Here is a 21,155-nt window from a genome sequence, read left to right on the forward strand (position 1 = left end):
AGAAATTCATCATGGAACTTCTTGAGAAAGCTGACATGTTAAAAGCTACTACAACACCGACTCCTATGGTAGCATCCACTAAGCTACAGTCTAATGATAGATCCAATCGCTGATGCTCACTCCTATCGCAGCATAGTTGGTGGTCTTTTGGATGTGTGTCATACAAGGCCAGACATTGCGTTTTGTGTAAACAAAGTTGCCCAGTTCATGCATGATCCACGACAGTCGCATATGGCTACAGTTAAGCGAATCTTGTGGTACTTGGTTGGTACAATGAATTTTGGCTTGGTGTTCACTGCTAATGGAGCTGGTGTGAAGGTGGCCTCCTTTGCTGATGCAGATTGGGGAGGCAATCTCGACGACAGAAGGTTAGTATCTGGACACAGTGTGTATGTTGGAAACAATTTAGTTGCTTGGAGCTCGAAAAAACAAAAATCCATTTCTCGATCCACAATAGAGGCTGAGTATAAGAGTATCGCTGACACTACAACAGATGTAGTGTGGATTGGAGCTTTGCTCACTGAGCTTGGTGTTAGTCAAAAAGAGGAGCCCGTCATATGGTGTGACAACACCAGCGTCGTGGCACTCAGCGCCAACCCTATTTACCACACCCACACTAAACATGTTGATCTGGACATATACTTCGTGCGTGGCATCAGGTTGCTGATGGACTAACCAAACCTCTGGCTCGAAATGCATTCAAGGAATTTCGTACAAAACTGTGTGTCAAACTGTGTTGAGAAGCAAGAGCGAAGAGAAAGCAGGGAGAATATTGGAGTAAGTTGAAGACACGTGCTGGCGTACTTGTGCATGACCGTTACTGGCTATAATGTGCGTGTGCAACAGATTGTAGCTCTTGCAGCTGTAGCAGTTAATGTTGTTAATCAGTTTGAGTTTTGTTAGAGTAGTTAGAGTTCAGTTAACTACTTGTAGTCTTGATTGATTCTTGAAGTCTTGCCAGCTATATAAAGCTTGTAAAGGTTGATGAAAAGCAATGAAGAAGAGTGTTATCAACTCTAATATGTTTTTGTCAAATACAAGTGCATCGAGCACTCTCAACAATTTATTGGGATTTTTCTCTGAAGCATTCTGTTCTCTCTCTCTCTGTCTTTTAAATCTGTTGATTCTATTTCATGTACAGGTGAAGGAGGTAGCTCCAACAGCAAGGAGAAGAGATGCGAGACTGTCCTTTGCATTTTTATATCCCGATAAGAATGGACGTTTTGTGGTGAGCGAGGTTAGGCTTTTTCTCTCAATAACTCTTTCCAAATAGTTCGTATGTTATGATGACTTATTTTGGTTAATTTATACCTTGGCTCCTCCTATACAACATTGTAAAGCCAAACCTTGTCAGCTTAATACGCTTTAAGAGTATTACGTGTAATTGATGCATAAGTTGTTTAGGCTTGTGATATATTTTATTTCTCCGTCAGGTTGGGAAGACCTTTTCTTACGGTAATGGGAGGCGATTGGATGACATCAAAACCTTACAAGAACTTCTCTTCGAGGTAGGCAGAATCTCACTTACTGGCATCAGTTAGTTATTTTAGGTATGGTCAACTTTTATCAACGCTTTTTGTTCGTATACAGATGGGAGATTACTTAGACGTGGCTATTATGTGAGAGAAGCAAATGTACAAGATGCATGTTTTGTTTGTAAAAGGTAGAAAAGGAATCCAACCCCCTTCTGATAGGGAAGCTTTGATGCTGCTCTAACTCTGAATTGTTCATCATTTGTAGTATTAAATCATTAAAATAAAATGTAAATACATAATTAAGTGGAGTTCATGCATTAGTAAGGGTAAAATTATAATTTGCTTTTAAATGCAAAGTTGAAAATGAAAAAAAAAACTAGAAATTTAGTTTTTGTGGTTGGTTTCAAGCAATCGTTTCCACCACAATTTTTTCTTCATTTTTTACCTGTTTAACAATGATTTTACGGTAAAAATGGACTTATTAACAAAAAATACTTTTAGAAAAGTTTATCAAACGGATCCTAACAATCATATAAATTGTTTTTTAGCCCAATAGAGCAAACAAGTAAATTATTTAGGAAAATAGAGCAAGTAGAAGTTTATTTTGTAATCTACGATATTCTCTACAGCGTTTATGGAACTCGTCACGATGAGATGGCAAATTCTAATAAAAATATATTTTTTATTCAAAATCGTTATCTCGAGGTGACGAGTTTTAATAAAATAGATTTTTTATTAGAACTCATCACCTAAAGTGATGAGTTCTATGTACTATAAAAAATTAATATAGATACTAAAATAAAAGTTTCTGTGCCATATTGTACAATTTTTTTTTTCGGACTGACATTAAAAATACACACTCATACAAACTGATTAATCCATTAAAACTGAATTGATTTGATTGTCAAAATAGAAATAACTAAACTAAACTTTCGGGTTTTTATATTTGAATTATTTGGGATATATTTTAATTTTTTGCAGTTCAGTTGGATTAGGTTTTAAGTGGATTGGGTATTAGTTATTGCATATTGAATATTTAGTTGCATATGGATAAATCAATTTTATTTGTTGGACTAGTCTGAGGCACCAGTGTGTCTCCTATTTTTTCTTAAATTTTAATTTTCGTACCACTATATAAATATTATCGACTGTTTTCAATATCATAAACTGTTACATTAATATTATAACTGTTATCATCTGATTCAATTAGTTGATTTTTTCTCTCTTAACTTAAGGATAATATTAAATAGAAAACAAATTTATGAGACACGTTAATTTTCTTAAAGAAAGTTTGAGAGTCTAGATGCTATTAAGCCTTATTTTTTTTTCAATGTCTGATAACAAATGCTAAAAACAATTGATAGATTTTTTTTCTTCTAAAAATGCATTGAAAAAGAAAGGTAGATTAGAGGTTACTTATTACATCAGATAATAGATTCATCAATTATCAAATTTTATTATTTTATTTTCCTTTAAATAAAAATTTTAGAATATAATAAATTACATTAATTGCTTTTATTATTAATTTATATATTGTTAAAAATATTTTTATTAATTTAGAATATTTTATTTTTAAAATTTATAGTTATTAAATATTCAACAATTACTTTTTTAAAATACGAAACAATTTTTATAATTCTTGACATTTAATTTATAAATTTATCAAATGAGCTAGATTACCATAGGCCCCCAACAACAAATTTACATTTATGTCCATCTTCAACTAGTAAACCAAAAAGTAAAATTTGTGAAGGGCTTTATATCTCTGTTTCGTTTTTATCTTATTTCCCACATGATCTAATTTTGTATTTGATTTTTATTTTTAGAAAATTAATTCGGGAATCGATGATTAGTTCGTTATTTTGATTACTAGCCATAAACAGACATGAGTCATAAGCACGTCCGAAATACAATTAAAGGAATCTAAAGCATAATAAAAAGTGGCTTATATTTTTTTTGAATTAATCTGGTATCTGATCTATTGATTGATTAATTCAGATAGGATATTACAGAAGCGAGAGCAACCCTCTTAACCCAGTTTACTCCATTCACAAATGTCAAGATTCGAACCTCTAACCTTACTTAAAGAATCCAGTGTCTCATCCCACGAGACCAACTAGTTGTTGGTAAAGTGGCTTATCTTTTTGTTGATTTGGAGTTTTGATTACTGGATTTCATTCTGATTTAGTTAGATATTTGGAAAGTGCAACTTAAGTTACACGACATTTTTCTTGAATAGTGATGCTCGTAGTTAGTTTCAAGTTTAACTCGAAATTCGTCCCTACATCTGACCTAATTGATGCATTATAATACAACTTTTGTTGAACTTCCTTGTGACTATAAAGTTGATATATGATTTCAATTTTGGTCTTCTTGCCTTTTCAATGGTTCAAACATTTTGGCGTCTTTTACTTGCTCTTTGTGCCAATTGATGCTTATTATGCACACCAAGATAATGTTCAAAGTGGTCTTAGCAAACAAGTTTCTCCTTTTAAAGCCTTGTCCATTGTCATTGCTTATAACTTAGACTGATAGCTTCTTTATATTCAACTCTGCACTATTTTAAATGCAAATGCAACTGATGTTTGATTAAATACTCACTTTTATTTATATTCTATTTTTAGAGTATTTTGATCTTAATATTTCATTTTAGGATAAAATTGATCCTAACGTTTGATTAAATAGTCTTTAATTCTTATTTTTTTTAACATTTTGACCCAAAGTTTTATTTTAGCGTAAAAAGCCCCTATTTTGGCACGTTAACCGTCTGTTGACTAATAATTTGTATCCACAAAAGAGTCTTTATACTTTAAAATGAAAACGTTGAGGGTCATATGGTTTTTTTTAAATAGTGATAAAAGTGATTATTATCTTAAAGAGTGGAAATAAGACTTTATGGATCTAAAGCAGGGTGTTATGTCAGTTTAGGATTATGAGCTAGAGTTTCTCCGTCTTAGCAAGTATGTTGTTCGACTTATTGCTACCAAGAAATATATGTGTGTACTGTTTGAGAATGTTATGCATGTTGGGATCCATAATAAGATAACTACTCATCATGGGACGGACTTTATTATGCTTATGGACCGAGATAAGACTGTCAAGGAGATGGTAGATCACAGCAGGAAACAACGTAATCTTAAAAGGAAACAATCAGGTTCTGAGGGTCCTTTTGGTTTTATACTCATCTTGGAAAGCGTTCGAAGGATGAAACTTCGAGATTTGACTCTAGGTCTAGACATGTTGATTCATCTGCTCAGACTAAGAGTAGAGGTATTTCTTCTATATAGTGGGTTGTTTCTACTTGTACTTATTGTAGTACGCAACGTGATGGTGAGTGTCGCAAGAAGTTATGAGTGTGTTTCAGGTGTGGTTTCACTAAGCATTTTCTAAGAGATTGTCCACAGCCGTCTCCGATATATTAGACGCCTACTCGTTCCCAGGGATCATATAAGACACCGAGGGGTCGTAGTCAGAGACGACCCGACTCATCTGGACATGAACTGGGTTCTTCAAGTATGAGGCGATCTGTCAGGGTAGAGGTCTTGTGGCTAGGTATCCTTGTTCTTGTTTATGCTACGAGACGTCGTGAGGATTCGGATAAGCCAGACGTCATTAAAGGTACTTTTATCATTCGTTCATTTCATTATTTTGCTTTTCTTGATGGCAAGTCTACCTATTCGTATGTTGCGAGTTTTGTTGACTACAACCTACACATTCTGGTTGAGCCAACCTGTCCTGTTATTGTTCAGTCTCTTATAGAGCGATTCTGAAGACTTTTGATAATGGAGAGGTTGTTCTGATTGGTGAGCGAGGGGTTATCTGTCAAATGATTTGTCGGTCTTAGTAGCTAAAAATGATTTAAAAGTGTGTCATAGCGTACCTTGGTTATATTACGGGATCAAGAAAGTCTACTTCTGGAATTGAATAGATTCGTACTGTAATAGATTTTCTAGATGTTTTCTCGAAAGAGTTGCATGTTTTACCACCTAAGAGGGAAGTGGAGTTCGGAATTGAATTGTATCCGAGTATCGTACCAGTGTATATGGCATCTTATCGTATGACACATAAGGAATTAAGAGAGCTCAAGGTTTAGTTATAGAAACTGTTAGATTGAGATTTTATTTAGCCTAGTACCTTTTCGTGGGGATATCAGTTATGTGTGATAATGTGATAATTTTGGTACGTAATTTGTGCAAGTATACACATCGAACAAGTAATAAAGTGATGAGTGAGTATCGTCTCCATAGGGATTGGGGGATATCACTTGAAATATGAACCAACTAAATAAGGATGATATGAACAAATAACTGTGAAGGTTGAGACAAGTATCAATAATAAGAAAATGTTATGACAGTTTAAATGAGAAATGATGTAACAAACTATAAGTTGAGAAAAACTGTAGAAATAAGACCACAATCTAACCTCACACAAATATAACTACCAATAAGGCTAAATGGCTAGGTTTACCTTGGGATCCTATGTCTTACTCTCAATGAATGCCAATAATTTTTAGCCTACATTATGCTCGATAGAGTCTTCTAAGTTGTTTCTAAACTATCTTTATCAAGAAACCTGACAGAATAATACTAAAGCAATACCTTTTAGTGTAAACCCTAGCAAGATATTATCACTTAAACTCTACTCCTTTTAGTCGTTAAAACTTTATCCTTATCTCTAAGAAAAGTTAGGGTTTTTCTAAACAGATCCACCCCATTGTTCACGTAGATCTAGGCTTAACTCTCTTGATATCAAGCATCAACTAAATATAAAGACTATTTCTCGAAAGCTCTTACATATCCAAATAATAAAACAGTGAACAAAGCATAAAGGTAAACTGAAAAAAATGTTATGATATTCATCAAAAGCCAACTTAAGTTAGTTCATGGCTGGGTAACAAGCATCCATTATCATTCGTTTAATACATCCCATTTCAAAAATAAATGGAGGAAATAAAAGCAACAAAAGGAAGGAAGAAGACTCCCAAACCGAGAGTTGTAGTGGACACCGTGAACCACCCTAAACGTTGATGCTTCAAAGTCCAACAAGCTTTATCCCCTTGGAGCTTCAATAATGGAGGTCACCTCGTTGGAGAAGAAAAAGTTGAAGAGTGGTCGACTATTCTTTTTTCTCTTTCTTATCTCACGTACTACTCTCCCATAAATGTGGTATCCTTTTGTTTTTTATAGTGGAGACTCCTAGGGTTTTGTGCCCCCACCCGAAAGGATTATACGCTTCACGTGTGGGGGTCTGCTGGCAGGTGTCACATGTGGGCTGCCAAAATGAAATATATTATTCTTTTGTCTTTTAATGCACCCAGAAATGATTTCTCTCATGTTGCAGCATAATCGTCCTCTCCCCTTAGTTTTCCTTAAGCTACCTGCGCATCACCACAATAAAACAAATCTTTCTCAAGTAATATTAATCTCAGAAAAATAAAAAGTAAGGCAACGAAACACCACCAAATACAAATGAATGTATTTTATGCAACTATATGCAATGAAATGAGCTTTTAAACAACCAATAACCTAAGTAAAAAGGAACGAATTATAGCCTTTTTGCGGGATTATCAAGCTCTCGTTATCTTTGTAAAGAAAAAGGATGGAACATTGCTCTTGTGCATTGATTATCGGAAGCTGAATAAGCGATTAAAAAAATACATGTCAATACTCATTATTTATATGTTTAATCAGTTTTGAGGTGCAACTATTTTATCAAAGATTGATATCTGGTCTGAATATTATCATCTTAAGGTGAAATATTCTAATGATTTGAAGATGACTTTCCAGACTTGATATGGTCATTAAGAGTTCTTAGTGATGTCATTCGAATTGACTAATGCCCTACTACTTTTATGGATATAATAACTTGAGTGTTCCATTCATATCTGGATTAGTTCTTCGATGTTTTTATTGATGATAACCTAATTTATTTGAAGTTTTAAGATGATCATGACGAGCGTTTGAGGATTGTTTTACTGAACTTGAATGAAATGAAACTTTATGCGAAGTTCATAAGTGTGAATTTTGGCCTAGTGAAGTAATGTTATTAGGTTACATTATTTATGCTAAGGGTATTTTTATCGATCCGAAGAAGAATGAGGCTATTCTGAACTAGAAATAACCTAAGAATGTGGTTGAGGTTCATAGTTTTCTAGGTTTGGCAGGTTATTATCGGAGGTTTGTAGAGAGGTTTCCATAATTGTTACCCCTTTGACAGAACATCTGATAAACAATGTACCTTTTGTATGGGGTGAAGATCAAGATTCAAGTTTTGAGCAATTGAAATCAGTTCTAACTCAAGCTCCGATTTTGATCCAACCCGAGCATGGGAAATATTATATAGTGATGTTTTACACACTAGTTTGGGTTCTGATCTGATGCAAGATGATAGAGTGGTAGCTTATGCGCATCATCAGTTGAAGTCACATTGGTATAACTACCCTACTCATGATCTGGAGCTAGCTTAAGTGGTTTTTGCGCTAAAAAATATGGAGTAACTATCTTTATGGGGAGAAGTACTATATTTATACCGATCATAAAAGTATGAAATATATGTTGACTCAGACGGATCTTAATTTGAGACAACATCACTGGTTAGTGTTCCTAAAAGACCATGATTTCGAGATTGAGTATTATCTCAAAAAAACCAACGTAATTACCGATGCTTAGAGTCATAGAGCAACTAATGATTCGAGAGTTATGTTCACTAGTATGAGTTTATATGACCATGGTACTTTATTAGATGAAATTCTAGTTAAACTCACTTTGGTGATTGAGATTAATTTAAAGCAACCTCTTGATGCATCATTTTTTTTGCAAAATGAGCTGAACAAGGTTTTGATTATGAGTACACCTTCGATGAGATGATATATTGTACTTCCAAAGAAGTTATTGTGTTTTGAATGATCCTAAATTGTAGAGTGTTATTTTGTGAAAAGTTCATAATATTATTTATTCTATGCATCCTTGTGGTATTAAGATGTACCGAAACCTCAAGGAAATGTATTATTGGTTTGGTTTAAAAAGAGATGTCACTGAGTATGTGGCCTAGTGTCTAACATATCAACAAGTAAAGGTTGAGCATCAGTTTCTGTCTGGTTTACTTCAGCCTATTCAGATTCTAGAGTAGAAATGGGGACGAGTAACTATGAATTTTATTAGTGTTTTGCCTTTGACGTAGATCAAGAAGGATTTAGTTTGGTTTATTATTGATTCGTCTCACTTAGTGTGCTCATTTTATTATGGTTTGAGCTATTGTACTCTAGATTGATTTACTCGGTTGTATATTTATGAGATTGTTCATCTTAATGAGTTCTCTTTATCTATTGTTTCGAATTGAGATTCTATGTTTATGTCGCAATTATGGAGGGCTCTTTATGAGGCTCTGTGTACCTGATTGAAATTCAATATAACTTATCACCTGAATTCTAATGGCCAATCTAAGCGGTTATTCTAATTTTGGAGGATATGCTGAGAGGATGCATTATAGATTTCTGGGGTAGTTGGGAGGATCATTTAAAATTGGCTAATTTTTCTACAACAACAATTATTATACTAATATTTAGATAGCACCATATGAGGCTTTGTATGGTCATAGGCGTTGTACTCTATTATGTTGGACTGAGTTATATGATAAGAGGGTTGTAGGACCTGATATTATTCACGAGACTAGGGTACATTTAGGTTGATTTGAAATAGGCTTAAGGCTTCTTTTGATAGGCTAAATTCTTATATCGATCTGAAGAGACGAGATATTGAGTTCAGTGTAGGTGATTGAGTCTTTCTAAAAGTATCTTCTTGGAAAAAGGTTCATATATTTGTCTATAAAGGAAAGTTGAGTTCGAGGTTTATCAGACCTTATCAGATTCTGTGTCGAGTTGGTCTAATTACTTATTAGCTTGAGTTATAACTAGAGCTTGAGCGTATTCATTATGTCTTTCATGTTTCTATATTGAGGCGTTACTGATGTGATTCGTCTCATTTTATTTCTATTGAGGATGTTGAGCTAAGACCTAATCTGAGTTATGAGGAGTAGTATATTCAGATTCTTACCTATGAGGATCAAGTTATGAGAAGTCATCGTATACAGATGATTAAGGTTCTGTAGAGTAACTGTGGTTTTTTAGAGGCCAATTGGGAGACTCAGCAGTCTATTTAAGAGCAATTCCCTCATCTGTTTCCGTCAGGTAAATTTTTTAGGCTAAAATTTTCTTACGAGAGAGTTGTCAAATCCTAGATTTTGGGTTAAATAATTTTTTATAAAAATTGAATGTTATTGCAAGTAGTTCCAAAAGTATGAGGTCTTATTGTATAATTTTCCCAAAAACTTATGCTAACTTAAAAACAAAATCTATTTTTCTTTCTTTATTTTCCTTAGTTCATGCAAACCTCCTTCAGTTTCATTTTAGTTTTCTCCCAACAGTTTCATCATCGATCTTGATTGGTTCAATTTTGGTCGACGTTTAGTTGATCAAAAAATACATCACGACACCCTGTTGTTCTTCGTGTCATCCTTGTTTTTTTAATGGTTTCAATTTTTTTCATAATCCCTAGCGTTAACATTTTCAGAGGAGGAGAAGTTTTTTGTTTCATTAAAAACCCCACTTCTAATGTTATTTTCTTGAAACCGACCATAGTAAATAACTTTCTAGACATTAAAATATTTTTCTGCATTTGTTCGTAGTTTTTCGGCCACCAAAGAGTGCCCCACGCGCCCCCCATGACACCTTGCGCTAGTGAGCATGTTCTTGGTGGTTTAAATAGTGAACCAATCTAGCTAAACTAGCCTGAATAGGTTTGACCCCTATATTGATCTAACCGAATCGATTTGATCGAACCAAACCTTGGCTCAAACTAAACCAATGATTGTTGATCATTGACCATTGACTTTGACTTTAACATGTTGACATTTTTGAAGACCCATATCTTTATGTTTTTTGAATTCTGGAGTTTGTTTTTTAAATTCTGACACGAAAGCCTATTTTGTATCATTTATCGCTTCAAAAATTTGTTTAGTACATTATAGATTTTGGACTCACTTTTTGGTGTTATTTTTTTAAGGTTATCAAGTATCTCTGCATCGCTCTTCGCTAAATCCTGATATGCATAAGCTTTGTTATGTGACTTAATAGTTTATTTCTGTTTAGATATATGGTTTCTGTATTCATAGAGTGGTGATATTTTAAGTCCACATTCTGCAGGACCTAGTGCGATCGACCGTGGGAATCATAAGGCTTAGTCGATATTATTTAGCTACAATAGGTATGTCCCTTTAATCTGTTCGATACATTTAATATTTTATGCTATCATGTTGTATGTTAGTGTTGGTAAACATGTTCATAACTTGATTATGTTTACCTGTAATATGTCTGAATTCTGATTAATGTTGCATTACTATTAATTTGTATATTGATGGATTTCTGTCATCTGTATGGGATTTAATACCTATCTTTTTTCTGCATGTGATCCTCTATGGAGGCCAACATCTTCGTCCTGATTCTGTTTGACATCCTCTTAGAAGGGCTATATACTCACTCTAATTTTTGTATTTTGATTTGGGCACCTCTTCGGAGTATAACATCCACATCGTGGTTATTCGTGAGGAAAGGTAAAATTGTGTACCACTTATGCTACATTCAGACAAACAATTTCTAGTGTTAATGTTTACACATTACTTGTGTTGTTATATATATATATATAAAGGCAAAGTTGTGTACCTAGGAGACACACTGGGCTTTTAGCTCACTTTCTAGTTTGTATTTTTTTCCAGATCCTTCCTACTTTTAGGATTACTATCGGTACTCGAAGGATCGTTTAGTAGCACATTTTCCTTTCAGTTACCATTTGAATATTTTTTAGACTTTATATTATATATTTTTCGTTGGTTTTTATTATAACTTATATGGGACTTTGGGACACTGTGTTTTCACACATTTTTGGACTTTTAACTCGTATTATAGTATTACGGACTCTTATTCTGTATACATATTTATACCAATTTCTTGACAGCGTGTGTTATAAACTGAAATTTTATGATTTTTGAATTAACGTGGTCTCCAAGATTCTGTCGTAACGTCCAGGCCGAGCCTAGGGGGTTACAAATATAAACGAACAAGTTGATAAACGAGTTCTTTAAAGAGTTTGTTCGTAAACATGAATGAACAAAACACACTTCTATTTGTGATCAATCATTTATTAAATAAACATAAAAATTTTGTTCATTCTCGTTTATTTAACTTAACAAAGGAATATAAACAAACAATTCACCCAATAGTGAATTTAGAATTTTTTTAAGGGTGGGCACACACACATTAATAACATAATTTTTTTATATGAGGTGAGCAAAAATAAAATTCCAGAGTGTGTAAAATTAATAAACTAAATAATCAATTGAAGAAAATTTAAAATTTAAGACAAACACGAGCACTAAAAGTAAATTTGTGATTTAATTTATCGAATGTTGTATTCATTTATAACCCTACCCAAATTAGAGTGAAATTGAGCTTGGGTTGAGCACCATAGTTGATAAAAAAGAGATTTTTGAATTTGATCAAAATCTTGAAGGACCAATGAAGTAATTATACCATTTTTATTTTTCAAAAGATGAAATCCTTAATTTTTGATGATATCACGTTTGAAACACACTCTTTTTTCTTAACTCTTATTTGTCTCATCCTCTCATTCATCTTTATTTTTCTCTCAACCTATAACCAGCAAAGGTCATAGCTTGGTGGCCTTTCAACCTTAATTTGTCAATTTTAAGGTAAGAATCTTAATCCTCAGCTCTAGAGTTTCCATTCAAGCCTTCAATCTCTTCATTTCATCAAGCTATCCAAAAGTGGGTTTAGTGGGGCTTTTAGAAACCTAAGTGAAACCAGTTGGATTTTGGAAGATTGGGACCTCTAAAAGTGTTTAAATTCTTTTCTAAGCTTACTAACAATGTTAGTAACCCTTGTGTTGAGTTCTTGCTTAGTGAGAAGTTCGAGAAAGCTCCAAAGATAGAGGAAATGAGAACCTCACTCTTGGTTAAGTTCTCGAGGGTTATCAGTAGTTTAAATCATCAGACTACACACTTATAATTCAACTCTACCACATGTGGATCATTAGGTGTGTTTTGGTAGGTTACATGAGTTATGAAGCATGTTCATGGTAACTGGAATCTTTTGATGTTTCAGCATGTTAAAAAGCCCTTTTATGATATGTTTAATCATACATAAGACTTAAATAAAAAATAGGAACCTTAATAGGATGTTTGGGGGTGAAAATTGGTATTTTTTGTGCCCAAAACAAGGTACTTCTGGACACGAGTATCAGTACTGGAAGAATGATATCGATACTATTCTTCAGACGTTAAAACAAATGGGGTTTTGGACTAGAACTATCGACACTCATGCAAAGAGTATCGATATCAAATTCACAAATCAGAATTTAGTAGCCACTTTTTGGTTTTGGTACTCAAGGGAATATCGATACCCAGGTAGAGTATCGATACTCCGAGTAGGGGTATTGATACTGAGGTAGTTTTTTAAACATCTAACCTAATTTTTGTAATGATACTCAGACCATCATCGATACCCTAATACCAGAGTATCGATACTACCTTTCCCAATCAGTCGATATTAGTCAGTATGTATTGATACCAAAAGGTTGGTATCGATACTCAAGCTTCAGTATTGATACTAAAGGGACAATATCAGTACCAGCAAACAATTTTGGATAAATAACCCAATGAATAAGAGATTAGACTTGAGGGGCCCAATAACATCAGAGTAATAGGAGATAAAATTACAATTAAGAACAACAATAATAATAGAATAATTAGAAACAATAACAACTATGATTACATAAAACTAGCTTTGTTTGACACTCGGGAAACAACCAGGACACTCGAGTCTTCTTAGCAGAACACGACAGTCAGTGGATATTTAGTCAGTGCCAATGAACTTCAGTAGTCGATTGGGCGTAGATGCCCCAAGGGTATTTCAGAAAGGCTAGAGGGGTGTGTGAGCTCGAGATGCAAAATCCTCAACCGCACCATGATCCCTACTCAACAGTTCATATCAGTATATTGCATGTATTCATACCTATGTAAGCTCAGCGTATGGAATGTGTTTCTATGCGCAGGTTCTTAGATGACCAGTTAAGGAGCGTTATAGTCACCATATATTCCAGCTCAACAAAGATCTTCAGAGTATGTCTTAATTTGTATTAGAGGGCATGTACTATTGTAGACCCTTATGTATTCAGATAAAACTCTATTTTGATTTGATCTCAGTGTTTTATTTTGGTTGATTTGGGATCTCCCTACAATTTGTAAACTTGAAGCATGATGTTTTACTTATTTTTATTTGAGATGAATTTTATTAAATGTTTTACAGATGTTTTGAAAAAAAAATTAAGTTGACCATTTCGATAGTTTCGTACGACATTGTAATCCATAAATCTTCGGGTCAAGATGGATTAGGGTGTTTAGGGTGTTACAATTATCATTACTAATGGACAGAGAAATAAAGTTCACGTGATACCATTATCTCACACAAAATTATCTTTTACCAAAATCCCTCTCATTACTAAACAATACAGAATAACATTATTTATTTATTCTTCCGGCTGAACACTCTTTCTGTCTTTCTAAATTCAATAGATTTTACTGAAAAGAGGCAACTTCTTAGATGCTAACCGCTAGTCCTACTCAATCTTTCAGTCGGGCATAGAAAATACTCAATTTTTTAAATATTCAATATATAGCTAACAACAAGATGTAATGGAGCCCGTGAACGCTCTCTATATCCCAATTAAAATATGACAAATGATTTTTTTTTTAAATTGAAGTCAATTCTTCTAAAAGTTCTACTTAATTAAAATTTATAAAATGCATATTTGAAAACTGTGCCATTTAAAAAATTTCAATTATATTTTTCAAAATTTTATTAATAGTAAATAATCAAAATAAAATAAAAAAAAAATGACAATTTTATGGGGAATATAGAGTATATCATATGAGATTTAAAAGTAAATCTTTATTCCATTATGGGATGACAGAAAACTTGGGTGGGAGATAGCTTATATCCAAACAAACAAACATAATCGTCGTATAAACGTGTTGTGGTCAAGAAAGATATTCCCTGAAATGATGTTGACCTAATTGGATTCTCACTTCACTTCTTCCACACAAATACAACTATGCGATTCCGAGGCTTTTTCACTCAAATGAGGTTTTACTTTGTTAATTCTTTAACTATTTTTTTAATTAAGCTAAAATAATTACAAAGTAGCATTTGTTTTAAATAATTTCAACTATTTAATAATGAACGCTCAATCTCTCTGCTGTAGTTGCTGGTGCTCGAACTCGTGATCTCTAGGAACAACAACGATTCATTTAACAAACGAGATAAGTTGGTTTGTGTCCTTTAACTATTAAAAAATATAAAATGGTCCATCTATATGGTGTTGTTTTACTGAATATTGACTATTAAAAGTTAGAAAATGATCACATAATTATTCATACCCAAACTCGTCTTTTTTCGTTAAAAAATTGATGTCAGTCTGAGTTGGATGTTAACTTGTTGAGTGAGATATGATGGTCATTTGACATTTGAGATCATATTTTATCATATCAAAATTATTAGGTTAATATCCAACTCAAATTACTGCTATTTTTTAACAGAAAATGATAAATTTATAACATATGAATAGTTGAGTGACTATTTTGTAACTTTTAATAATTTACAAAATCAACAAAATAACGTTCTATAGTCAATGGACAATTTCATAACTTTTACTAGTCATAGGAATCAACAAAGCATCGCTCTATAGTCTAGAGATTATTTTCATACTTTACCCAAAAAATGTATTACTAAAATAACACCCATTTGTGATAAATTCCTGATCTAGCACCCATTTCTGCCACATAATCCGAAGACACATTCTTCAAAAAAGTTCTTTACCTATGGAACATCTTAGTCAGCAAATGTGCTTTCTATAGAAAACACCTATTTATGTGGCTATCCACATGAAAGACGCTTTATGTAAAAAATCATCTTTCTAATTAAATTTTAAAAAAATAAAGAATTCAATCTACAAAATTGAATCTTAAAATAATATAAAAATATAATTCAATTATAGCAATTAAATATGAAATTTAATTCTAATGTAACATAAAATTTAACATTAAAATTAATATAATAATTAAAAAATAATATAAACTAGCGATGCATTATTCATGAATCAGTTAAAAAATTAAATTAAAATACAAACAATGAAAAAATTATTTAATAATTTAATAATTAAAACTTTAAGCCACTAACCTAATTTGAAAACCGAAACTAGTATTTTATTTAAAATACTTTTTTTTTTGCAAAAAGCATATTACACATGTACTGCCATATCAATAAAAATGTCCTTTTAAAAAATATATATATTTCACATATTTGTAGGGGTGAGTGTTCAATTAAGTCGAGTTGAGTCGAGTCAAAATTTTTTGAGTTATTCGAGTTAACGAGTTCTATTTTACAACTTTGACTCGACTTAAAATTTTTCGAGTCAATAGTCGGTTTTTTAAGTTTTTGTTTAAATTTAATTGTAAATATTTATAATATTATAATATTATTTGATTCCAATTTAATTGACTTTCTATAACCATATATATAATACAAATATATTTCTTCATATTTGTTTCATATGTGAAATACATATATCATACAAAGTCGAATGACTCGACCTAAACTTGAAAATAATTCCATTAATTATTAAAAATTTTGAGCTATTCGAATTGTATTTTACAACTTGATTTGAACTTGAAATTTTTTCAAGCCGAGTCGAGTTTATAAATTGCAACTCGAAGTCAATTCGAATCGAAAAAATCGATTTATCACATCGAATTGAATCGAGTTAAATTTTGTTCACCCACGTATACGTAAAATGCTTCCCCGTAGGAAACGCTTTAATGAAGTAGGTATCAATCAGAAAATAATCTTCAATGAGTATTATACCGATAATTAATTAAATTTTTATGAAAAAATCGATTTCCAATAGTCCGTACAATTGTTCTATATCAATATTCCTAAATCTACTCTTAATTCTAGATGACGACCTCAATGCTTTTTACATATAACACAACTTAATGTCGGAAAAGAAATCGTATCTAAACTCCTTTTAGATCGATTATTTTGTTCTTCTTTTGGGCAAGTGAAAGAACCCGCACTCATCATTATGTTGTTTCTTTGGATTCTTCAAGACGATTCAATGGATTAATCACCGAGATGTATAACTCAATATTTAAGGACGCTTTTAACATCAATATTTAGCATTGGGATATTTGCAGTCTTTATGTAGTTATGCTCACACAAATCTGTTCTCATATCTTATCAACTGCTCAAAATCTCAAGCATAGTAAAGCCATTTCATCTAATAAGCAAAATATATACATATCAACTGCTCAAAATCTCAAGCATAGTAAATTTATAAGATTACGAACTACTTATACAATATAAAACTCTTTTAATTTGATACATAAATTATTGGATAAGTAAAAGTAGACGATTGTGATTAATTCTTTATTTTTTAATATTGCGTAATTGGATCATATATATTATCTAGATCTCTCTATATCCAGAGACAGATACATGATTTTATGTTAGGGGCAAACTTAAACTTAAGGGGATGAACTGAAATTCCAGGTGACGAACTGAAATTCCAACGGTGACTGCCCCCTACCCGCCCCCGATCCATCCCCGTTCACACCCATAAATCAGAGGATATTAAATATTTATCAATATTCAGTCTATCCTATATGGTGAACTAACAACAATACCAATTAAACTAAACTTAGTTAACAAAGTAATTTTTATTTTTATTTTATTTTAGAATAAAAGCTTAAATTATATGCTTGGAGAATATTATGGGGCCAAGTAATCCACAATTATATATTCATTTATTTAATATTTATCAATATTCAGTCTATCCTATATGGTGTACTAACAGCAATACCAATTAAACTAAATTTAATTAACAAAGTAATTATTATTTTTTTAGAATAAAAGCTTAAATTATATTCTTGGAGAATATTATGGGGCCAAGTAATCCAATTAAGATGTATGGGAAATATATCTGGAGGCGATTGCTTGTTGGGTAAGGACGTGGAGGAAAGGAATATTGGAGAAGAAGCATTTTTGGGGTTGAGAACAAATGATGATAGTAGTGGGAATGCGCAGAAGAAAATTCATGTTGAGGTGGAAAACGTTGAGAGAAGTTAATGACACGAAGTATTTAAATGATCAATTATGTATCAATGAGGCAGAAGATGCCAACAAGAAATTATTAAAGACTGCTCGTGTTAATAAGGAAATGAAGAATAGTTTAACAGATTTGAATATATGGGAAGGTCGATTAGAGTCAAAGGTGGTGGAGGATGTGGTAAATATAGGCTTCATAAACAATTATGCTATCAAAAGTTTCAAGGGAGAGGAAGTCCAACATGACGGGGTTGTGGCAGACCGGGTGGATGGAAAGACCTTATCGGGGATAGATAGGGAGGATATGGATCACAGACTTTGCTTGTCAACTCAAATGAGGGAGGATATTTTAATGCACAATTCCAGGCTGAACCAGAGAGGTAAGGAGGGAAAAACAAAAAATATAATTCTCTTCAAAGAATCCAAGAGAAATTCAAAGATAACCAAAGGAAGAGTAGAAATTGCCGAAGTAAGAGAAATCAAAAAAAAGTGCAATGCGAGGAAGAATTGACTGAACTTGAGGGCATATCCCTATCTGACTCTGACGTACAAACAAGATGGCAAAGATAAAATAGGGAAGTGAAAGAAACATTACCGATCGACAGAGAATTAGGGATAGAGTTTAAAGGATCAGAAGAGGTTTTGGTTTGGGAGATTATAGCAATGGAAGAATTGGAAGCTGAGTCTCACTCTCTATATATTGAATTTTAGTTGGGATCAGAGGAGATAGTTGGGATTAGGATCTTATCCTGGAACATAAGACGTATATACTCAAATGTTAAACTTCTGAACTAAGGAAGATTATTAGGATGTATAGGATTGATATTGTGTTAATTCAAGTAACAAAAAAGAGGTTTTTAGTGAAACTATTATAGTGAGATTTTGGTGTGATGATGTTTTTGACTTTAGATTATTGTAAGCAGTGGCTAAAGCTGAGGGTCTACTGTCTGAGTGGGATTATAGTCCTTTTTAGTGGGAGGGTTATGCTAGTTCCCCTTGTTGGTTAGATTCGAGATTTGAATTCTTAGAGATCTTAGTTTTCAGGGGTTATTGTTTTGGTTGCTTTCTAGTTTTATCTACCCATTCTTGGGGCTTTTGAGTGGAAGCTCTTGTTTACTTCAGGGGAATCTATGTATGGTTTTTCAGTTCAATCTCTGAAAAGCTGTGATGTGGTGGATTTGATCAATAGCAGCAGCTCTTCGAGCGTTTGGTTGGCTTCAATTATTTGGATGTTCCAATGGTGAAATCATATTTAACTTGTAGTGTTTGTTGGAAAGTTTCTTGTTCATTCTTTAAGCTCAGATTTTTAAAGTATAAGCTTGACTTGGGGTTGAGAAGTAGTTGATCTGGTTGGTTAATTTCGTTTTTGTCCCATAAGGTTTTGAAGATTGAGTTGATGGGCAAGTGAGTATTAATATTATTACTCTCAAAGTAGTATTGAGTGTGGTTGGCTGCTGGTTGTACAGGGTTATGTTTGTTCTGCAATTAGATTATCTGGTGTTGTTTCTGAGTTGTCTTGGTCTGTTCCTTTGAGTTGTTTATGAGTTTTCTTGTGGCTGGTTGTTTGTTTTATTGGGTAGTGAGGAGCTTTTTTTGTGAAGTGTTCGTGGCAATAGCGGGCATGTATCGAAAATCCCGTTTCAAACTTTGGTGTTGATGGTAATTGAGAGCTGGTTTAAATCAGGTGCTGCTATATTCAAGCTGGATGTTTGATGGTCGCGGTGGAAAACTTCTTTATTGTTCGTTACTATCTTTTTGTTTCTATGGTAGGCATTTACATGGACGCTCAATGTTGGGAGCAGGCAGCCGGTTTAGATGGTTGTTGTTGGGGTGATTTATGTTATTTGTCGTTCTTTCTTTCGAGTGATAGTTGGTCTATGTGTGTGGTTTTGGTCCTAATCGTCAGTACTCTTTTCCTCCACCTAGTTTAGGGAGGTTTTTAACGAGACTTACGATTTAGGCAAAAAATTTCTTCTTTAATAAAAATTTCTTGCTGAGCAAAAAAAATTATATATTCATTTATTGAATATTTATCAATATTCAGTCTGTCCTATATGGTGTACTAACAGCAATACCAATTAAACTAAACTTAGTTAACAAAGTAAATTTTATTTTTATTTTATTTTAGTATAAAAGCTTAAATTATATGTTTGGTGAACATTATGGGGCCAAGTAATCCAAAATTATATATTCATTGACTTTGAAAGAATATATATTGTTAGTTGCACATTCGCTTGATTATCAAGTCATACTTAATAGTTTGAGTTTATAGAATCATGATATTTGTAGATCTTATATAAGATACTTGTATATAAAGTAAGGCGTGTATGGCTAGCTTGCGACTATACTATTCCATTTCTAGATCAATATCACAACTTAAAATGAGAGTTTTTTTTTAATAAGATTTTGTTATAAAAAAAAAGAAAATAAGAGAGATGAGAATAAAGAAAGATATTTATATTATTTTCTTAATATATAATATGTATATTATATATAAAGAGTAGATATTAAATACAACTCTAATTTTAATGGAGCTCAAAGGGTGCCTAATAATAAAGTAAATCAAAATCCTATTTGATAAACATGATTCTAATCTTAATGGATAACTATTGAGACGATTCATATTTGGGAAATATACGAATTTTATAAAGCTACCTATATATATAAAAAGATAATATAACTAAGCAACTAATTATCTAACTAACTATCAATTGACTAACTGTAATACTCCAAATTTCGGTTAGTAACCAAAACATAAAATTTGAAAGTTTAATGGTCAAAGTATAAATTTTGGAAAAGTTTAGGGACGAAAGTGGAAATTTTCTTAAAATTGTTTTTATCCCATAAACAAATAGTTCACCCCAAGAATGACGTTTTCGTCGGAACCAAAGTTTTTTATTCAAAATTTGTCTCAAAAGCTATAAAGTGTAAAGTATGGTAAAAATTCGGTTAATCGGATCGAATTGGAATTATGAGAAATTTTGAAGGATGATAAATCAAGATTAGAAATACGATTTCCATATTTTAAAATGATGGAAACTAATATAGATCATTAGATTTGAGAATTAATATCCATGTTCATTATGGACCGTTGGATGAAAATGGCTAGATTAGATGAAAGTGCATGGGTAAGCTGTAAAAGGCAAAATAATTTGTTCATCTTTGAATTTGTGGATATGATAATTAACATGTGGCAAGGTATGGTTGTAATTATCAAGATTCATTAAGGGTAAAATTGTCATTTCCCATTAAATGAATTTTAAATTCATTTAAGCTTAATAAATGAAAAATTAACATGAAATTAACTAGAAATTTCATGAAACTTGGTCTTCTTCATTCTTTGTGGTCGTGAGCTTCAACCCTAGGTAAGAGAAACCTTTTTTTCATTTTAAGCAGTTTCCTTCGATTTTTGAATTAAAGCGTGAAATAGGAAATTGATATATTCAAAG

The 21,155-nt window shown here is 32.5% G+C and overlaps 1 long non-coding RNA gene across 1 annotated transcript; it reads left to right on the top strand.

The window, feature by feature from the left end:
• The first annotated feature begins 1,148 nt into the window (after window positions 1–1,148).
• On the top strand, window positions 1,149–1,653 carry LOC120204445. The gene is made up of 3 exons (XR_005523940.1): window positions 1,149–1,237; window positions 1,434–1,508; window positions 1,591–1,653. It is a non-coding gene; the product is annotated as an uncharacterized LOC120204445 (long non-coding RNA).
• Window positions 1,654–21,155: the final 19,502 nt, after the last annotated feature.

This window comes from Hibiscus syriacus, unplaced genomic scaffold, assembly GCF_006381635.1.
Source record: "Hibiscus syriacus cultivar Baekdansim isolate YM2019G1 unplaced genomic scaffold, ASM638163v2 tig00010927_pilon, whole genome shotgun sequence".
In the NCBI taxonomy this organism is placed as follows: domain Eukaryota; kingdom Viridiplantae; phylum Streptophyta; class Magnoliopsida; order Malvales; family Malvaceae; genus Hibiscus; species Hibiscus syriacus.